The following is a 12394-nucleotide window of genomic DNA, read 5'->3' on the forward strand; positions in this document are numbered from 1 at the left end:
CAAATTACAGGATAGTGCAGAGCATAAAGTGTGAGGTAGTAGTATGAGATAGCCACTTTATTACGTTTTTTTCATCATTATCATCTTTATCACAATTACTTCAATGGGCTCTCCTTTGGAAATAGGGTCTTTGCAGATATAGTAGAGTTAAGAGGAGCAAGATGAGGTCAGACTGTATTAAGTGAGTGGGCCCTAAATCCAATGACTGCTATCCTCATAAAGGAGAGAGATATTAGAGACACGGAGACACACAAGTGAGACGCCCATCTGACAACAGGGGTAAAGAATAGAGTGCTGCAACTAGAAGCCAAAGAATGCTAAGGGTTGAGGGCAGCCAGCCAAAGTATGGGAGAGGTGTGAGATAGGGTATCTCCCAGATCCTGGAGAGGAAGCATGGCCCTGCCTCCTGGACTGCGAAATAATTCACTTTGTTGTTTTAAGCCAAGCAGTTTGCAGTAATCTGTTACAGCAGCGCTAGGAAACTAATACCAGTGGTAGCTGTTATTATTCCATTTAGAGATAAAGAACCCAAAGCCCAATGGAATTAATGACCTGCTCAAAGTTACACAATTAGAGTGATGAAGCCACGCTTCTAGTCTCAGGCAATTTGACTTAAGAGCATACATTTTAACGTCGTTGTATTCTTTGTCTACTGATACATAATCCTGATACCTGTTTTGCGGTCAATATTTATTGAAATGCCATTATATGCCAAGCACCATTCTAAGCATTTGAAATCCAATAGTAAGCAAAACTGAGAAAAACAATCTGCATTTTGGTCTAGAGAGGGTGTAAAATATATAAGGGTGACCAGGGAAGATCTCTTTACATGACTTTTGAGCGAAGTATTGAAAAGGGAGAAAAAATACATATGTTCATATGTAGGGTAAGAAGGATCAAGAGAAAACCCAATGCAAATGTCCTAAGGTACATATATGCCTGAGTATTTGAAGAATTGCAAGGAGGCCACTGTGGGTGGAGTGGACTGTAATGAATAGTAGGAGTTGTGGTTAAGAAAGAGTTAAAGGCAAATGTTTAACTTGGATGAATAGATAGATGATAGAGATAGATAGATACATATGTAGGAGTTAATATGTAGACAGGATATAAACCTATGAGATAAGTTGATGCAAGTAGAGGTTGATAGAAAGTAGAAGCAATCCACAGGCTGAGCTCTGAACTTCTCTAACATTAAAAGGCCAGGCAGATGAGGAGGAAGTAGCAAAGTAGGTGCCATTCAATAAGTAGAACATCTCTCGGATGTGCTGATCTGGAAGTCAAGTTTATTATTCCACAAGCAAGCCTTATATGTCAAGGGAAATGGCAACTCAACATATGTATGAATAATCTTTGTATAAAAATTTCTAGTTAGACTTTGTATTTATACTCTCTGCATATAAAATTTTATTCAGAATTATTATAAGGAGAAAACGGCTGCTTCTTATAATACTTATTACTTCTGTTTTCAAAAACCTTTGGTTCATAAAATTATTTTATCATCTTCTTAAAAGATTCAAGACAAATATTTAACATAGCTTTATAAAGTTCACTCTATGTATGATGAGAATCATAAGAAGAATAAAATGAATAAATTATTGCATCATCTCTGCCTTTTAACTATTCAACCCATGCTTCTCATTGCAGTTCTCTTACTTAGGATTGGTTGACTATAGTTAGCCTGAATTGCTGTCCTTGGTTGTCTACATTTTATCTTCATATTTAGTTTGTATCTTGATACCGGTAAGTATATCAACTTCTTATAATAGGCTATATCCTTTAAGTAACAATATGATATTTAGTGTTCTTTGACATCCAATTTATCTTTCAAATGGTGAATATGCATGTCTTTGTGTCACTTGTGACAAAGGTCAGAAGTATCATCTGTGATTATGAAGTATAGGAGAGCCGATGGGTTGGTGTAAGATTAAAGTTATATAACCTTGGCATTCTTTACCTATTGGCTACTACACAGACAGGTTTTTCATTTAACACTGTATTATTAATACCTACTATACAGAAGTAGTAAAGGCTATTTTATAGGTTCTGAATTGAGTACAGTTTTCTATATTTTATCAGTGACCTAGATGAGTAAATGTGTATGTTGGCTAGCCCTTAAGAGGAGAAGATTATAATTCAAATTGACCTTGACAATTTGGAAGAGTAGTTGGAACTAATGAAAATCCTGAGGTCAGATATAAAGCAGGAACTACTGTAAGGAAAAACATGATACATGCAAGACAGGGAATGACTAATTAGGCATGATCGTGGCAGAAAAGAACCTAGAGGTCACAGGGACGTGAATTGAACATGATTCAGCTCAGCAGCATTATTTTAGAGGTTTGAACACATAATACCGAAGTGTACTATAAAAAATAGGGCTATTCTGATAAAAAATTATAAGATAAAACTTCATCTACATTTTACATTGCTCAGTTGAAAACTCAAACAGTATGTCCAAGTTTGGACAGCTTAAATCTGAAGAATTTGTAGAAGACCCAAAAGACAGAAGCAGATTAAGTGATTAGAAAATTGGAATTTCAAAGAAGCAATGACAGTATGTTAAATGTGTGATTGGAGAAGCATGAGGAGTGATTTAATAACTGCCTTGAAGTATACAAGTGGTGATTCTACGAATTGCTGACCAAATGCTCTTGAGCTCCTTTGCAGTCAAATTCTTGTTAAAATTTCAACAGGGATGACATTAATTTGTTATTAAAAAAAAAACAGCCTGAAAGAAAGATTATAATGTGGCATGGACTAGAAAGGCTTATTTTTAAATCTTACTCCCTGAGAGTTGAGTGTGGATTTATGCTTATAGATAATCAAGTCTGAATAGCAACTACTCATAACCCCATTTCTTCCTTAGTGATACGTAGCTTCAATTTTGTCTGTATACATACATATTTTGTTGGGGACTGGGTCACTTTTTTTATCTGAGTTTTTAGAGTAATAGTTGATAAGAGCAAACTGTATATTAAAAGTATTACTATTAGTTTACAAAAATAACCATTCGCACACACACACACACATACACACAAAAGTTAGGTTGAAATTTATCTCCCAAATCTAAACTGTATTTTGATGTATGCATTATCCAGTTACTACTTTTCATGTTCTCTTCCACTGCTCAATTCTGACCTCATGAGAAGGCCTAACTTTATGTGGAAATGGAATACATCATTTCACTGATATGATTTAAGTGACACCAAAAACATGCCTAAAAATATCTATTCTATGTTAGTCCACTCGTTTGCCCTTATGTTGAAATTCTTCACCATTAATATCATACCTCCAGGCACTTATTTCTCAGTAAGATTTTATATTTTAAGTGGGCCAGAGCATGGGGTTATCTAAGGGGTCTAAAGTATTTTAGCTAGCTATGAGTTTGACGTACGTCATTCTCTTCATCATTAAAAATGTACCTTCCACCATTCCCACTGGCACCTAACAGTCACAAGTTTCGATGAGAATGGTTTGATGGAGAGATAAGATCTGATAGGAGACGAACGAGGTCTTTCTTGAGAGCATTGCATACTGTCCACGTTAAGGGCACAGAGTCATCAAAGCACAGGCAAACGGGCCACAGCAAGGCAACAGGGATGGTGTGCCCCAAGCAGAGCTGTAACTCATCTGAAAAAATGAATCAGAAAACTCTTAAGCTGTCATCCATTTCCATATTTGGCTAAGGGCCAGCCACATAAATATGGAATAAGCATATCATGGCTTATGTATACAATGTTTTGTTTTCTCAAAAGAGGCTGGTAGAAAATCAGTTTTTATCTAATGTTAAAACTTTCTGTTTTGGAGATCTCCTCTTTGTCACTCCTCCTATGAATTCTAAGCAAAGAAGTGAGAAGTAGGCAAGGTGAAAATATGTTCTTGAACATGCTACTTTGTTCTGAAACTATGTTGGTGAAAGCCTAAAAATTACTGATGGTTTCTTTTTTTTTTTAATGTTTATTTATTTATTTGGAGAGAGAAAGAAAGAGGGAGAGAGAGAGAGCAGGGAAGGAGCAGAGAGAGAGAATCCCGAGCAGGTTCTGTACCATCAGCACAGAGCCCCACGTGGGGCTCAAATCCATGAACCGTGAGATCATGATCTGAGCCGAAACCAAGAGTTGGACACTTAACTGACTGAGCCACCCAGGTGCCCTTGATGTTTTCTTAATAATCTGTAGCCATACTGGTGTTGAGAACTGAAAGCATTCTGCTTTTTATTTCATTCCAAAGAAATTATATTTCCTTGCTTTAAAACTTTTTAAAATGGTAATCAAGTAAAAATTAAATTTAGGGAAGTTTTGCCTAAATTATTATAAATACAATTTTATCATAATTTCAGGGTCCTCTAAATAATCCTCTGGAATATCAGCATCTTGAGAACTGAATAAGTCAAAAACACCATGTACTCATTTTCTCCTCACTGATTATTAATTTTCCTTGTATTGGATTTATTGATCATTGATTCAGTCATTCTTCAAATACTTTATAAACCAAAAAGCATGAGTGAGGAAGAAGTTATTTTAAGTATTTAGGGCAACAGAATTTAATGTGCGTGTGTGTATATTCATTCTTAATTTTTGGCATGTACTTTGCTGCCGTTAAGGAGCTTAATGTCTATAGGGAAAATGGATGCATGAAGCAAAAATAATTCTAGAGAACAGTAGAAGATGTTCAATGATAGATAAGAGGAGTGGCCTGAAATCAAACTGGATAATCATGAAAACTCACAGTGGAAGTGCTTACACATCAGCATCTGTGAAGCTGTTCACGCCATGCTATCCATTCCCATCATGACTTTGCTTCTGCTATTCCTTTTCCATTAAAAGTTGTCCTTCCTTTCCATTTACTTATTGGCTTGTTTTAACCCAAATAAGTTCTCTTTTTTTCCATTAAAATTGAGTTCAAGTGGCGTTTCTATAATACTTCAGGTCTCAAATGTGCACAGTTCTCTCATTACATGTCTACATCAAGTTTTAATCATGTGTTTATATTTCTGCCTATTAGACTAGACCTTTTCATAGCTCAGGATCTGTTTTACTCATTTTTATATCCGTGTAGAAAAATAGGCTCAGCATATTGATGCTCAGCAATTGAAATATCATAATTATTTTCCAATTATCTTTCTCAATTTCTAATAGATTAACAGTAAATCACTTCCTTATTATATTATCCTCTAAGAAGGCCAAAAATAAACATATTACTGAAAAATAATGAAATGGAATGTTAATATCCTATTTTCCCTCAGAATTTAGCTAAAAAAAATTGCTCTCCAATAAGGCTGGGATGAACCTGAGAACATATGGGATGTCTCGAGTTGCAGAAAACTCCACTCTCAAACTATTTGCCTGAGCCCAAACAAGAATGTAATGATTCTTGAAACTGAAAGGCATAAAGGTTAAATTCTTTTTTTTTTCAGGTTGATGATTTCCTCTTTATTAATGCACCTCCCACCTTCCCCCCACCAATTTCAGTCTCTTCCATCTGCCTCCAAAATGAAGGTAGTGAAAGGAAGGAAATGTTGGTTCTAAACCCGTTGGGCACTTAGAGAGGAACAGAAACCAAAACAATCACTGGATGTGACAGAGATTGACAATCAAGAAGTCTTAAAGCAGAGTATGAAAGGTAATTAAGAGAAAGGGGAGAAAGGAAAGCTCCTATAGGCCACATCCCCCATTATCCTTCCTGCGAAGAGGGGCTGGAGGAGAGCCTCAGACATTAGGAAGCCCAGCTCCTGAAGAAGGGAGGCAGTGGTTGAGCCTGAAGGAAGGGTAGGTCAGGGAAGGGAGGCCACCTCTCTCTTTGTCAAAAGCTTAAATTCTTGCTTAATCCAGTAGTAAGATTATATCACTCAAATCCACTTTATCTTTTATTACTACATTCCTTTATTTTCTTTACTCCTGCCCCACTCTCTCCATCTCTCTTCAAAACCTTTGCAAATATTGCATATCAGAGGTTATAGGTGGGTTATTTTGTGTCTCTATTATGGTGCTAAAAATGTTTTAACTTTTTTTTGTTTCTTTGTTTTGTTTTTTTTTGCTATATACCCGTCCTTATAATCAGGGGCTTTGTCAATCCACCTAGCTGGAAAACTATGAAAACTATTTTTTCAGAGGAAAATAGTAATTCTGTCATGAGAATGTTTTTAAAATTCTGGCTGTCAGAAAATAATTATTAAATACACTACATTTTTCTCTTCTTTTCTTCTTCATGCTCTATTCAGTTTATCAAGTCACAAAACAAGTAATCATAGCTACTGAAATTCTGTTGATATTGGCCAATGAGTTTCAATGTATAAATAGATAGATGCATAAATAAATATAAACAAAACAAAAAACCAAACAGGCATTAACCTTGAAGTATAAATGGGCACTTTTAAAAAAGGAAACAATTTAAAAAAAAAGAAACAGTTTTTAAAATAAAATACTGTTTACTTGAAAGTTACTCAAAGACTTTGTGTTCTTCTTTCATTAAATTATTATTAAAGCATTGTTGGCCATTTTTTACATGCACTGTGAGAAATTTGAGGCACCAAAAGTTTAAGAGTAATGAAACCCATCTGTGGTAAAGGAAACATGATTTTTTTAATAGGTACACTAAGTTTGAGAGGACTATATATTGGCAAAATATTTATCCAGTGCCTATTATGGCCACATACTATTATGGGCCAAGAATTGGACATGAATCAGTGAACAAGACAGTCAATGGCTCCAGTTTCATAGAATTTATATTTTAATGGGATGAATAGACATGTAAGCTTATATTCATATAACACTTAGGTATGTGAGTCTATATCTCAGTGGAGATGTTTGTGCTAGAGCTATGTATTTGAGAGTTATTCTTATCCTTTACTCCCTTTTCGGTAAGAACTTATGAAGTAACACAATCCATTTCCACATCTTACTACTTCCAATCTCATTTCTCTGAGATGTCCTCTTTAGGCTTCTATTTTTCATTCTTCTAGTAGTTACTTCGATAATTCTAAATATTAGGGTTTTTCCTCTTTTTCTTGACTCATCTACTCAAGATGGTATGTATTGATTCTCTAATATGAAAGGTAAAAATTTTAACTCACTTGTATCATTTCCTGTGATGTATAATCACCTATCTCTACATTTAACAAAGTACAGTCAATGTGTAATAATTTTTTCAAGGCAACTCGCTTTCAGATTTAGAAGGATCTAATTTTTCCTTTTTGCTTACCGAACTATATAGAGACATGTAGCTTTGAAATTCCAGGTTATTAACACCTAAGTCAACTTTTTTTAGCTAAAATTCACCACTGCTCCATGTAGAACATTTCACCAGAGCTGTTTTGTTGCTGAACAAATGTTTCCACTACCTTGCCTTTGCTCATAATATTCCCCTTCTATTGGCCTCCACCTGTTGAGCTCTACACATTCTTCTGTATCTAGCTCATATGTTATTTCACACCTTATTTCCTTTGACAAATCTAATTGTCGACTCTGACTCTTTAGTCTCATAGACTTTCCTGAACTTCATTTTTAACAGTGTTGTCTACTCTCATTCATAATTATTTTGGAATTCATTTTTTCTTAAGTGTAAGCTTCTTGGAACCAGGGACCAGATTGTCTACATAATTTTATCACCTAATGTATCCTGGTGCAATGTACCTCACATGTTTGCTTAATTAATATTCTTTTACCATTGAATGAAAGCATGAATGAATATTAGGGTCTTCCTGACATTAAAAGATGTTCCCAATTATTTGACTACAATATTTCATGATGGAGGTTACATAAAAAAATGAATCTTGCCAAAAAAAAAGTTAGTGAAAAAGAAAGAATACTGTTAATATTTGATAAACAACAACTAATTCATTATCACTGTTTACATTTGATAGAGTTTCAAAAAATAAAGGAAATTTATTAAATCTTGGATTTTGGGGCTCTGATCATCTGAATAGTTACATCTTCTGAATACCTTAAAAGATAAAAATTTTCAGAACAGTTCCATTTATGTCTACCCTCTTTAAGCTCCACGGAGAGTCAAATGTAGGTCATTATTTGTGAAAAGATAAAATTTCTCATTTGGCTCATGAGCCATATAACTCAACTAGATTTGTTTCACAGAAAGAAAAATAAAAATGAGTTTATACATATCTGTTTGTCTTTTTTGATAAGAAAACATAGAATGGCATAGCACATATTATTCCTTCCTCTTAATTTTAGGAAATTATATGTATAAGATGCATGTTAAAAAAACACAAACTTTGGAAACCTTTAGAACTGGATAGATATTCAAAGGACATAGTATAAGCATAAAGAAGGGCACCTGGGTGCCTCAGTTACTTGAGCATCTGACTCTTGATTTCAGCTCAGGTCATGCTCTCATAGTTTGTGAGTTCAAGCCCCCCACTGGGCTCTGCACTGACAGTGTGGAGCCTGCTGGGATTCTGTCTCCTTCTTTCTCTCGGCTTCTCCCTTGCTGGCTCTCTCTTCTCAAAAATAAATAAACATTTTCTAAAATGATTCTTTCTCTCTCCCTCTGCCCCTCTCCCCACTCTCTATATCTCTTTCTATTAAAAAATAAAATAAAATAGGGGCCCTGGGTGGCTCAGTCAGTTAAGCGTCCAACTTCGGCTCAGGTCATGATCTCGCGGTCTGTGGGTTCGAGCCCCGCATCGGGCTCTGTGCTGACAGCTCAGAGCCTGGAGCCTGTTTCGGATTCTGTGTCTGCCTCTTTCTCTGACCCTCCCCTGTTCATGCTCTCTCTCTCCCTGTCTCAAAAATAAATAAATGTTAAAAAAAATTTTTTTAAATAAACTAAAATAAATTAAATTAAAAATTAAATTAAATTAAATTAAAGGAAGCATAAGGAAAGAGAAAGATTAAAGGGACAGAAAACCTAAAGGGACACACAGTCAATAGGAGTAGTATGTGTTGGTCTATGTCCTAGCCCTGGAATACATGTTCCCCTCCTTCAGGTCTTCTGGAATGTTCTGACCATCTGGATATTAAGCATTACAGGATGTCTACCAAAAGCTTTCAAAGCTATAGGGAGTGCTGCAGGAAGGCAGGAAGAAGAATGGTGATATTTTATAAAGAACCATGGTGTATAAGTTTCAAAATTTCATTTTCGATCTGGAAAATATTTCATCAAACTTCATGAAAGGATAAGTTACATATGAAAGACCACTGGACAGGTGTGCTAAACAGCGGCAAAGCCTTTTCCTTTCCCATAAAACCCAGAATTGACAAACTCTTTCAACCCAAACGGGGAGTTTGCTATCATAGTAAACTCACCCTTAATTAGGGTGTCCTTTTGTTTTGTTTTGTTTTTGGGGGGGAGGATTTATTTTTATTTATTTATTTTTCAATATATGAAATTTACTGTCAAATTGGTTTCCATACAACACCCAGTGCTCATCCCAAAAGGTGCCCTCCTCAATACCCATCACCCACCCTCCCCTCCCTCCCACCCCCCATCAACCCTCAGTTTGTTCTCAATTTTTAAGAGTCTCTTATGCTTTGGCTCTTTCCCACTCTAACCTCTTTGTTTTTTTTTCCTTCCCCTCCCCCATGGGTTTCTGTTAAGTTTCTCAGGATCCACATAAGAGTGAAAACACATGGTACCTGTCTTTCTCTGTATGGCTTATTTCACTTAGTATCACACTACCCAGTTCCATCCATGTTGCTACAAAGGGCCATATTTTATTCTTTCTCATTGCCACGTAGTACTCCATTGTGTATATAAACCACAATTTCTTTATCCATTCATCAGTTGATGGACATTTAGGCTCTTTCCATAATTTGACTATTGTTGAGAGTGCTGCTATAAACATGGGGGTACAAGTGCCCCTATGCATCAGTACCCCTGTATCCCTTGGGTAAATTCCTAGCAGTGCTACCGCTGGGTCTTAGGGTAGGTCTATTTTTAATTTTTTGAGGAACCTCCACACTGCTTTCCAGAGTGGCTGCACCAGTTTCCATTCCCACCAACAGTGTCAGAGGGTTCCCATTTCTCCACATCCTCTCCAGCATCTATAGTCTCCTGATTTGTTCATTTGGCCACTCTGACTGGCGTGAGGTGATATCTCAGTGTGGTTTTGATTTGTATTTCCCTGATGAGGAGCGGTGTTGAGCATCTTTTCATGTGCCTGTTGGCCATCTGGATGTCTTCTTTAGAGAAGTGTCTATTCATGTTTTCTGCCCATTTCTTCACTGGGTTATTTGTTTTCAGGTGTGGAGTTTGGTGAGCTCTTTATAGATTTTGGATACTACCCTTTGTCCGATATGTCATTTGCAAATATCTTTTACCATTCCGTTGGTTGCCTTTTAGTTTTGTTGGTTGTTTCCTTTGCTGTGCAGAAGGTTTTTATCTTCATAAGGTCCCAGTAGTTCATTTTTTGCTTTTAATTCCCTTGCCTTTGGGGATGTGTCGAGTAAGAGATTGCTACGGCTGAGGTCAGAGAGGTCTTTTCCTGCTTTCTCCTCTAGGGTTTTGATGGTTTCCTGTCTCACATTCAGGTCCTTTATCCATTTTGAGTTTATTTTTGTGAATGGTGTAAGAAAGTGGTCTACTTTCATTCTTCTGCATGTTGCTGTCCAGTTCTCCCAGCACCATTTGTTAAAGAGACTGTCTTTTTTCCATTGGATATTCTTTCCTGCTTTGTCAAAGATTAGTTGGCCATACTTTTGTGGGTCTAGTTCTGGGGTTTCTATTCTATTCCATTGGTCTATGTGTCTGTTTTTGTGCCAATACCATGCTGTCTTGATGATGACAGCTTTGTAGTAGAGGCTAAAGTCTGGGATTCTGATGCCTCCTGCTTTGGTCTTCTTCTTCAAAATTACTTTGGCTATTCGGGGCCTTTTGTGGTTCCATATGAATTTTAGGATTGCTTGTTCTAGCTTCGAGAAGAATGCTGGTGCAATTTTGATTGGGATTGCATTGAATGTGTAGATAGCTTTGGGTAGTATTGACATTTTCACAATATTTATTCTTCCAATCCATGAGCACGGAATGTTTTTCCATTTCTTTATATCTTCTTCAATTTCCTTCATAAGCTTTCTATAGTTTTCAGCATACAGATCCTTCACATCTTTGTTTAGATTTATTCCTAGGAATTTTACGCTTCTTGGTGCAATTGTGAATGGGATCAGTTTCTTTGTCTTTCTGTTGCTTCATTATTAGTGTATAAGAATGCAACTGATTTCTGTACATTGATTTTGTATCCTGCAACTTTGCTGAATTCATGTATCAGTTGTAGCAGACTTTTGGTGGAGTCTTTCAGATTTTCCATGTATAATATCATGTCATCTGCAAAAAGTGAAAGCTTGACTTCATCTTTGCCAATTTTGATGCCTTTGATTTCCTTTTGTTGTCTGATTGCTGATGCTAGAACTTCCAACACTATGTTAAACAACAGCGGTGAGAGTGGACATCCCTGTCGTGTTCCTGATCTCAGGGAAAAAGCTCGCAGTTTTTCCCCATTGAGGATGATGTTAGCTGTGGGCTTTTCATAAATGGCTTTTATGATGTTTAAGTATGTTCCTTCTATCCCGACTTTCTCGAGGGTTTTTATTAAGAAAGGGTGCTGGATTTTGTCAAAGGCCTTTTCTGCATCAATTGACAGGATCATATGGTTCTTATCTTTTCTTTTATTAATGTGATGCATCACATTGATTTGCAAATGTTGAACCAGCCCTGCATCCCAGCAATGAATCCCACTTGATCATGGTGAATAATTCTTTTTATATGCTGTTGAATTCGATTTGCTAGTATCTTATTGAGAATTTTTGCATCCATATTCATCAGGGATATTGGCCTGTAGTTTTCTTTTTTTACTGGGTCTCTGTCTGGTTTAGGAATCAAAGTAATACTGGCTTCATAGAATGAGTCTGGAAGTTTTCCTTCCCTTTCTATTTTTTGGAATAGCTTGAGAAGGATAGGTATTATCTCTGCTTTAAACGTCTGGTAGAACTCCTCAGGGAAGCCATCTGGTCCTGGACTCTTACTTTTTGGGAGATTTTTGATAACTGATTCAATTTCTTCACTGGTTATGGGTCTGTTCAAGCTTTCTATTTCCTCCTGATTGAGTTTTGGAAGCGTGTGGGTGTTTAGGAATTTGTCCATTACTTCCAGGTTGTCCAGTTTGTTGGCATATAATTTTTCATAGTATTCCCTGATAATTGCTTGTATCTCTGAGGGATTGGTTGTAATAATTTCATTTTCATTCATGATTTTATCTATTTGGGTCATCTCCCTTTTCTTTTTGAGAAGCCTGGCTAGAGGTTTATCAATTTTGTTTATTTTTTCAAAAAACCAACTCTTGGTTTCATTGATCTGCTCTACAGGTTTTTTAGATTCTATATTGTTTATTTCTGCTCTGATCTTTATGATTTCTCTTCTTCTGCTGGGCTTGGGGTATCTTTGC

Source organism: Panthera pardus, unplaced genomic scaffold (genome assembly GCF_024362965.1).
Source record: "Panthera pardus isolate Hobbes unplaced genomic scaffold, ASM2436296v1 HiC_scaffold_17, whole genome shotgun sequence".
In the NCBI taxonomy this organism is placed as follows: domain Eukaryota; kingdom Metazoa; phylum Chordata; class Mammalia; order Carnivora; family Felidae; genus Panthera; species Panthera pardus.